The sequence below is a fragment of the Galeopterus variegatus genome, unplaced genomic scaffold (assembly GCF_000696425.1).
Source record: "Galeopterus variegatus unplaced genomic scaffold, G_variegatus-3.0.2 Scaffold1951, whole genome shotgun sequence".
In the NCBI taxonomy this organism is placed as follows: Eukaryota; Metazoa; Chordata; class Mammalia; order Dermoptera; family Cynocephalidae; genus Galeopterus; species Galeopterus variegatus.
The window spans coordinates 301347-311335 of record NW_007728062.1 but is presented as its reverse complement, the minus strand read 5'-3'; positions in this window follow the sequence as shown (position 1 = coordinate 311335).

Genomic DNA, 9989 nt, shown 5'->3' with positions numbered 1-9989 from the left:
GGCTGCTCAGCTGAAGGAAAAATATGAAAAGGATATTGTTGCATACCAAGCTAAAAGAAAGCCTGATGCAGCAAAAAAGGGAGTTGTCAAGGCTGAAAAAAGCAAGAAAAAGAAGGAAGAGGAGGAAGACGATGAGGATGAAGAGGATGAGGAGGAAGAAGAAGACGAAGAAGATGAAGAGGAAGAGGAAGATGATGATGATGAATAAGTTGGTTCTAGCGCAGTTTTTTTTTTCTTGTCTATAAAGCATTTAACCCCCCTGTACACAACTCACTCCTTTTAAAGAAAAAAATTGAAATGTAAGGCTGTGTAAGATTTGTTTTTAAACTGTACAGTGTCTTTTTTTGTATAGTTAACACACTACCGAATGTGTCTTTAGATAGCCCTGTCCTGGTGGTATTTTCAATAGCCACTAACCTTGCCTGGTACAGTATGGGGGTTGTAAATTGGCATGGAAATTTAAAGCAGGTTCTTGTTGGTGCACAGCACAAATTAGTTATATATGGGGATGGTAGTTTTTTCATCTTCAGTTGTCTCTGATGCAGCTTATACGAAATAATTGTTGTTCTGTTAACTGAATACCACTCTGTAATTGCGAAACAAAAAAGTTGCAGCTGTTTTGTTGACATTCTGAATGCTTCTAAGTAAATACAATTTTTTTTATTAGTATTGTTGTCCTTTTCATAGGTCTGAAATTTTTCTTGAGGGGAAGCTAGTCTTTTGCTTTTGCCCTTTTTGGGCCACATGAATTATTACAGTGTTTATCTTTTCATATAGTTAGTTGAAAAAAAGCTTTTGTCTACACACCCTGCATATCATGATGGGGGTAATAAAAGTTAAATTGAGACCATGTTCATTCATAACTGAAACTCTAAAATCTTGATGAGTTGATAACAAATTTCACATAGCCTGCTTACATTTACGAAGTGAATAGTAACCAATGTACTCACAGCATGGGATTATTAGAATCAAATATTTTGAAAGTCTGTCCTTGAAGGACTAATAGAAAAGTATGTTCTAATCTTTACACGAGGACTCTATATTCTTTAACTCCCATTACCATGTAATGGCAGTTATATTTTGCAGTTCCCACGTTAAAGAAGAGCTTAGAATGTATCCCCAAAAGCGTGAGCTTAAAATACAAGACTGCCATATTAAGTTTTTTGTTGCTGTTAGTTCCCGTGAAGGCTGTGAAAGTGCTGGCTGTAAATCTCTTTTCCCATTTATCTAAATATGAACTATTCAGGAAATTTGAGACTTTCCATTAACAGTATTTTCAATTATTGGGGCCAGCTTTTAAAATAGGGTATATTTTCCTATATTGTGGTTTGCCCCTTTATAAATCAAATAGACGAGGAGAGAAGACATTTTGACTTTGCATCTCAGTAAATTTTCCAACTTATTTGAATCTGATTTTTCTTTGCAAAACTCAAACTCATTCATTAGAGTCATGTTTATCTGCTTAGCAGTTTAGGGAACAATTTGGCAATTTTGTGGTTTTTGAGATTATCGTTCTCTTAAAGTGCCAGTGTTTTAAAATAGCGTTCTTGTAATTTTACACGCTTTTGTGATGGAGTGCTGTTTTGTTATATAATTTTGACTTGGATTCTTTCCATTTGCATTTATGTAATTTCAGGAGGAATACTGAACATCTGAGTCCTGGATGATACTAATAAACTAATAATTGCAGAGGTTTTAAATATTAGTTAAATGACTTTCACTTAAGAATATAAGATTTTGTTATATATATTAGTCTTGTTTCCAATAATACCTGTTAGCAACACCTTTTAAATAATAAGGGCTGGCAGTTTTCCCTTTAAAAATACTTTATGCTTATAAATAGGTTAATGGGCTGATAGAAACAGGTTTTGTAAAACATTCCAAGTACCCTCAGAGGATGCTATATATATAAATGAGGAAAAACTAATTTTACTTTCAGAATGTTGGGTTAAACAAGATTTTTTTTATTTTAAGTAAGACACATGTAAGTGAAAGGTGAGTGACTAAATCAGAGGTGTTATACCAGTTTTCTAAACCAAACGAGGCCCTCATTAGGAAGCCTGCAATTGTCAAAAGTTTATAAAATTTCCAGTCAAGGGGAACAAATATTACTGAATCTGATATACATGGAAGCTTCTGCTATAGTTATAGAACTACCATTGTCGACATCTGCTGTTAATAAGTCTGATCCTTTTAAAAATTAATTCTGGCTCAAGGAAATGTATTTGTAACTTTAGGATATGTCATAAACTGCCATTTTTAAGATGTTAAGAATAAGAATAAAGTTTTTGGGGGTTAATTCTTTAACCAGCTTTAGGTCCTGACAGGAAAAAAAATGGACAACCCGCTTCAGTCTGAAAACTAAGAGTTCTGTTCAGTGTTCCAGCAGTATCCCCTGAAGTTTGGATGTCCAAAACTCAAGGAAATAAGAGGTAGGAGGCAATTACTTAGATAAGTCAGTGGAAAACAGGAGATGGTTTTTTTGTATAGGAAATTTTAATACCTAAAGATGCTTACAGCACCGAGGTTTAAAGATTTTATAACATCAAGGGCCGGCCCGGTGGCGCACTCTGTAGAGTGCAGCGCTTGGGAGCGCGGCGGAGCTCCCGCTGAGGGTTCGGATCCCATATAAAGACCGGTCCGCTCACTGGTTGAGCGCAGTGTGGGTGTGACACCGAGGTTTGCGATCCCGTTGCCGGTCGCGGTACGGGCACGACACTGAGGGTTGCGATCCCGTTACCAGTCACAAAAAAAGACAAAAAAAAAAAAAGATTTTATAACATCAAGAAGAGACTAAAGAATCAGTATAAATTTTAGTATTAAGTTTTATGGTTTTAAAATAAGTATATGGCATACTGATTAAAATTTAACTAAAATAATCCAATTTCCTAACCTGTGTAAAGGTTGAGAGCTATTGCTAGTTAGTTGCATCAGGTGTTGAAATTTGCCGTATTTATTGGGCCGGCCCGGTGGCGCACTGCTACAGTGCACCGCTTGGGAGCGTGGCGGCACTCCCGCCGAGGGTTCGGATCCCACATACAGACCGGCCGCTCACTGGCTGAGTGAGGTGTGGGTGCAACACCGAGGGTTGCGATCCTGTTGCCGGTCACGAAAAAAGACAAAAAAAAAAGAAATTTGCTGTATTTATTAACTTTTCTTAGAGTGAAATCTGAAAAAGGAAATCTTTTTGTGTCCTGTGCACCACAGGGGTAAGGATTAAAAAAGATACAAAAAGCGCCCATGTGAGAGCGTAGCCATTCAAAGATATTTCCCTCACTACTGGGGAATCATAACTTTGCTCAAACAAGGTAGTGTCTGGCTATATTGAGAACTTCACAGGAGACACAAAAGCAATTTTTGCATGAAAAACATGGCCACTACTTTGGCATCACAGTCTATGATGAGAGCTCAAATCTAGGTCTGTTCAGTACAACACACTTTCTGAAAGGGCCTGAAATACCTTTCAGTACCAGTCAGGTACTTCTGCACATGATGTGGTATCACTGCAAGTTTGCACAAATCAAACACAGCTTAAGTTTTAGAATTAATTGTTGCCTAAGTGTGGACCATTCGCTGGTAATAAGGCTGTTTTATTCATAAGGAATTTAATAATTTAAATTTATTTTTCATATGTGTGCTTTATGTCACTTTCAGGTGACCTGTGAAATGCCTTTTAAAACTAGATAAAAGCCAGAAAACCATTTGGGTAGCCATCCAACAGAAAGATGCAAGACTTGCCACAACTTGGGAAATTCCCTGGGTCTTGAGACAAGTTGCTCCCTGGAGTAATGAGGCACAATGTTTCTCTGTTCTAGGAATGCTATTTCACTATACACCATGGCACAGAGCATATACCACACAACACGGAATGACACAAGCACAGCAATACGACACACTTCGTGATACGTAATGCCCATCTTCCAATGGGTTTCAGTCTAAAATAGATCACAGCTACCAGGAGGAAATGTAATCACTTATGTCTTTAGGCATGTCCATTGGTTTGGACCTTTTAAATAGTTGAATTTATTGGGCATCCACTGAAAAGGAGAACATGGTAATATAGATCTGGAATAAAGGAGGATAACCCTGTAAGTGAGCATGACGAATGGTGGACAGGAGTACGTGGAGACTGAAGTCCAGTAATAGAAAATCAGCGAAAAAGGGGTTAGTGATCCTTCTAAAATTTTATGAAGTACTCGTATTTTTCTCTTTAGTCACATAATTCAGACTTGTAAGTGACATTCAATAGTATGATGCTCCATAATGTATTTAATCATTCCCTTCCTGATGAACAGGCTATTTCCTATTTTTTGCTACTTCTAACAATAGTGCAATGAATTGTGTGCATTTTTCCCAGGCATGTGTAGGTTTTTAGGATAGATACCTCAAAGAATTGCTGAGTCAAAAGATATTTTCATTTTACATTTTGGAAGATATTGATAAATTGCTCCCCCAAAAGCTATATTTATACTGTAAAACATTTTAACAATGATTTTATAATGAATCAAGATTTTTTACTGGTTATTCTTCAGTTCCATGAGATAACTTTATTTTTAAAAGATGGGCAATTAAAATATGAAATATTGTCATTTGTTCATAGCTACCCAAACACAGAATTAGAAACAGGCAGAATCAGAACTGACGGACCCTTGGGTTAGCTATTGATTATTTAAACTGCTAACTATTTCTCTAAAAAGTTACTTCAATAACTAAATAAAGTAATCCATTGTGTGAAAATGAGGAGCTCTCTTCCTATTTTGGCATCCTCCATCCTAAATGGAAATATCTGTAGTTTTTTCTGTCTGGCTAGGGCCTTTTCTTTCTTTTTTTTTTTTTTTTAAGATGACCGGTAAGGGGATCTCAACCCTTGGCTTGGTGTTGTCAGCACCATGCTCAGCCAGTGAGCAAACCGGCCATCCCTATAGAGCGATCCGAACTGGTGGCCTTGGTGTTATCAGCACCGTACTCTCCTGAGTGAGCCACGGGCCGGCCGTGGCTAGGGCCTTTTCTAGCAGAGACTGTCAGTCTTACAGAAGCTGTAGTCAGTGGTTTTGGAAAAGTGAGAAACAAGGTGTAGCATAAAGACCAGGAATTAAAGGATTGTGTGGACCAGATTCTAGGCATTAGGAGATAGGTTATTTAAGGTGGGATGGATATTGAGGATTGCATTAAACGAAGTAAGTCACCACTGCTTCACCTCCTTGCTGGAGGTGGTGCTTTAACGGTAAAGAACATACTCCAAATGCATTCATAAACACAATTGTATTTATAGGCTTAAGGTGGAATTAAGCTTAGTTCCTTAGAGTTACATAGAATCTCTAGAGGTTTTACCATATTTTTGTTTATTGGGTTTGAGTTAGAGATCATCTTATAAAGTGTTCTGAACATAACCAGGTAAGAAAACAAAAAGTCCTAAAACAAGATAAATATCTGTTGGGTGAGAGAGTACTCCTATAGACAAAAACAAGATAATTACCACACCCTTGGGTGGCAGTGTAATGCTTAGGGAGGTTTGAAGAGTAAGAACTTGGAGGCTACTCAGAACAGGGACGTTGCAGCTCCTCCTCCCCCACCCCCATCCCCTCACTCCCTCACCTGAATTTCTGGAAAGCCCAGATATTGCTCTGCTATGGGAATCAGCCTGGCTGGGGCTTGGGGCACAGTGATTGGGCTAGGCACACTCAGACAGCGAGGCCAACCTTTTCACAAAAGGGACAGGGGTTGCCATTGTTTTGGGAGCAGAATAAAGCAGCTCCAATGCAGGGCCATAGCACAAAGGCGAAGGAGCTCTATGGGCTATTGCAGTCCAATGTGTGTAATGGGGGTTGCCATTGTTTTGGGAGCAGAATAAAGCAGCTCCAGTGCAGGGCCATAGCACAAAGGCGAAGGAGCTCTATGGGCTATTGCAGTCCAATGTGTGTAATTTGACAAGAATAGTGAACAGAGGCCCATAAAGATTCAGAGGCTTGCTCAAGGATGAAAAGCAGTATCAAAACAATCTAGCAGCAGCAGGCTCACAGTAGGTGCAAAAAAAGTGTAAGTTCCTTCCCCTTCCCTTAAGGACAGTAATAAAGGGCCTAGAAGGCTTCCTCCTAGCCCCTCACTTCCATACCTGGATTCTCCTGCTGTGGCTACAATTGCTGATAAGCCCATATGGCCAGCACACTCTGCCATCACTGAGGTTCCTCTCCGGCCTTCTCTGATTTACTTGGACTTAGAACACTTACAAACCAAACCAAACAAAAATACTCCCAGTCATATAGAAAGTTATAAGCCACCTGATTCTAAAGGGTTGGAAATCACCAGAAGAATGGTTGCTGCTTATGTGTACTTAGAACTGCAGCATGATCTTCCAGAAGTGGAAGGATGGCAATAACACACGACAATAACTTGAAAAACTGGTCGCCCTTATTATGAATTAAATTTACATTCACTGAAACTAAATAAGTAAACAAGAAAACAAAAATCTACAATTTAACCAGTCAGAAAGACTAACATATGTGTGCCCTTCTAGTTTTATATGTTTATATACGAGGGTACTTCCAAAAGTTCAGGGAATGATTCGTATTATTTTTCAATTCTATTTTTCCACAAACTTTTGGAAGTACCCTTGTATAATCATGTATATGTAAATTTTTTTAAGTAGAGGTGAGACTCGTAACAAAATTAACCATTTTAAAGTGAACAGTTCAGGGTTATTTAGTACATTCAAAATGTTCTGCAATCACTACCTCTAATTCTAAAACATTTTCATCACTGCAAAAGGAAACCCTGTACCCATTAGATCCCTTCCCCCCACCCATGGCAGCCACTCATCGACATTGTCTCTGAATTTATTCTGGATATTTCTTATAAATGGAATCATACAGTATGTGACCTTTTGGGTCTGGCTTCTTTCACTTAGTCTAATATTTTCATGGTTCATCCATATTGTAGCATATATCGGTACTTCATTCCTTTTTAAGGCTGAATAATATTCCATTGTATGTATATACCATAATTCCTTTATCCATTCATCCATTGAACACTTGGGCTGTTTACACATTTTGGCTACTGTGAATAGTGCTGCTGTGAACATGCATGTACATGTGTTTGTCTGAGACCCTGTTTTCAATTCTTTAGGTATATACCTACGAGTGAAATTACTGAATCATATGGTAACTCCATGTTTAACTTTTTCAGGAACTGCCAAGCCATTTTCCATAGCAGCAGCACCACTTTACATTCCCGCCAGCAATGTATGAGGTTTCCAGTTTCTCCACAACCTTGCCAACACTTCCTATTTTCCAATTTATTATTATTATTATCATTATAGCCATCCTAGTGGGTGTGAAGTGGTATCTCCTTGTGGTTTTGATTTGCATTTCCCTAATGACTAATGAGGTTGAGAAATTTTTCATGTGTTTATTGGCCATTTGTATAGCTTTTTTGGAGAACTAATTCAAGTCCTTCACCATATTTAAATTGTGTTGTTTGTCTTTTTGCTGTGTGTGTGTGTGTGTGTATAAATATATATATATTTGTTTTACAAATATGGCAATATATTTACAAACATTGTATTTATAACTGCTTTTTCTCCTTAATAGTCTGTCTTGAACAAAGGTTTTATGTCACCATATATTCCTATTCTGCACTGCACCATTTTTAATCCCTGTGTGATATTCCATTGAGTGAATGTATAATACCATAAATTATTTAGCCAATCCCATATTATTAGACACTTGGGTAGTTTCTGATTTTTTACTGTTACAAATAAGGCTAAGATGGTTATCCTTTCTTTATGCTCATACCTTTGTGCCCATGATTATTTTATTAGGATATAAATATATTACTCAGAGTGAAATTGCTGAATCGAAGGATAAGCTGAATTTGGTGAGTTTTACCAACTGCCTTCAGAAAGTTTCACCCAAATGTAGTAACTTTTTAAAAGGCAATTCAGACAATTTTACATATAAGGGATACAGAACAGGGTCATGGCTTCTAAGATTTTATAAAGGTTCAATCCTACAGGAGTCGGGGAAATCCTGAAAGGGGTAAACCTTCAAAAGCGAGCAGATAAAAAGCCTGAAAAATGTGGAAAGCCATTGGGTTGAAATGTCTATTCCCCTTTATACTTGTGTTATTTTACTACTTCTCAGGTTGAAGATTAACAGAAAGAGCTTTTATATTCAAGTAATTGCAGAACTGCAAAAAGAGAATGCATAGATCAGTTGAAATTGGTGGAAAAACTCTGAAAATTTTGCAAAAGCATTGGAGCTTTCTTGCTTTTCATTTTGTTGTATCACCTTTCTTTATAATAACCTTCATAATTTCCAAAACTTACTAATCAGTAATTGTATCTGAATTTTTTTCTTTAAATATGTACTTTAAATAAGGTTAAATACACATTCACCTATGATTTTAAGACCAAGACATAGGTCAATGTTGTTTTCAGGCATACATGTCTTATTTAATGGTGGCCAACAGGTCAACATCAAATCGGATAAATTATATATAATTTATCTTCTAGGCAATCCCTTAGGAAACTTTGTCATACATTGATGAGTATTGGATTTTATGCTATGTAGATAAAACCTGAGAAGCAGTGTAAATTTCATGTTTCTTTTAAGAATCTAAATTTTAGAGGTCAACATTGCAAATTTTCATGTCATGAATTTATATATATTGAGCTTCTACAGATAATTATAATGTACCATTAGAAATAATATTGATTTTATTTCTATAAATTAGACAGAGATGTTATTTTACAATAGCTATATAAATATAAGTATAAAACTTGAAGTTTTTTAAAAAAATTATTTGTTACAGTTGAGAGTTTTTAAAGAATTGTGGTTAAGAATCACTGACATGAAAACAAAAAAAAGATACAGTTTTTTCTTTTGCTTATTATTTTTTTTTTTTTGCTATGTATTCAATTTTAGGCCAAATTTATTCTTTTCTCACCTTTAGGACACAAGCACTCTTAGTAGGCTATATATTCAATTTTAGGCCAAATTTATTCTTTTCTCACCTTTAGGACACAAGCACTCTTAGTAGGCTATTATTACTTTTTTCTTTCCCTCTCTTTTTTGTTCTTATTTTTTTCTCTTTTCTTTTTTTTTCTTTAGTAGGTTATTATTAATAATGTTTAAAGCCTCACTAAAAATTATATAAGCATTTCTGTTTTGGTTTTTTATGAATATTATTTTTTAATGAGAAAATTATTAAGAAACTGCAGGTGAAAACAGAAATTAACATCAAAATATATCTTTACTAGCTTTTAACCTCCACAAACAAAGTATTTGTGGAAAGGAAGAAAAAATGAATTCTAAGCCTGCTTATGGCAGAATTTAATATGTTACTTTACTTCTTTTTATTTAAACCTGTAAGAGTAAAGCGTGCGATAAGTACGTAGACTTGACCAGGAACATGTGCTATTACATGAGAGTTTGGTAATGTTTTCCAGTCACGCTTTGGCAAGTCAGTGGACAACACTTTGGCTAGGGATGGTGGCCAGAATTGTCACCAGGGAAACTGGCTCTCGGCTCCAGCAGGAGCTCCTGTATAACTGCGTATACAGGGCCTGTTCCAGGAAATGATTTTTACAACTTAGCATTTCCTTGATTGGTGGGAACTTCGGAGCACCCGCTCAAAGCACCTTCTTTGAGACGGAACAGTCCCATGGGAGCCTCATTCCAATGAAGGAAATCTGGAACCATTTTTTCTAGAGATAGGCAACCTGCTGCTAAGTGAGCTATGTTGTGATTTCACTGCAAGGAACTTACAAGTAGTAGTTTGTAATAATACTGCATTAATCAGAAATCCAAAGGAATTCCTAAAAACTTATTCTTCTATCCAAGGGCTCTGGAATCTGGGTCTCCATAGAGTTCTTGTCTTTTTTTTTTTTTTTTTCCCTTTTTGTCTTTTTTTTTTCGTGTCCAGCAACGGATCGCAACCCTCAGTGTCGCGCCCGGACTGGACCGGCAACGGGATCGCAACCCTCGGTGCTG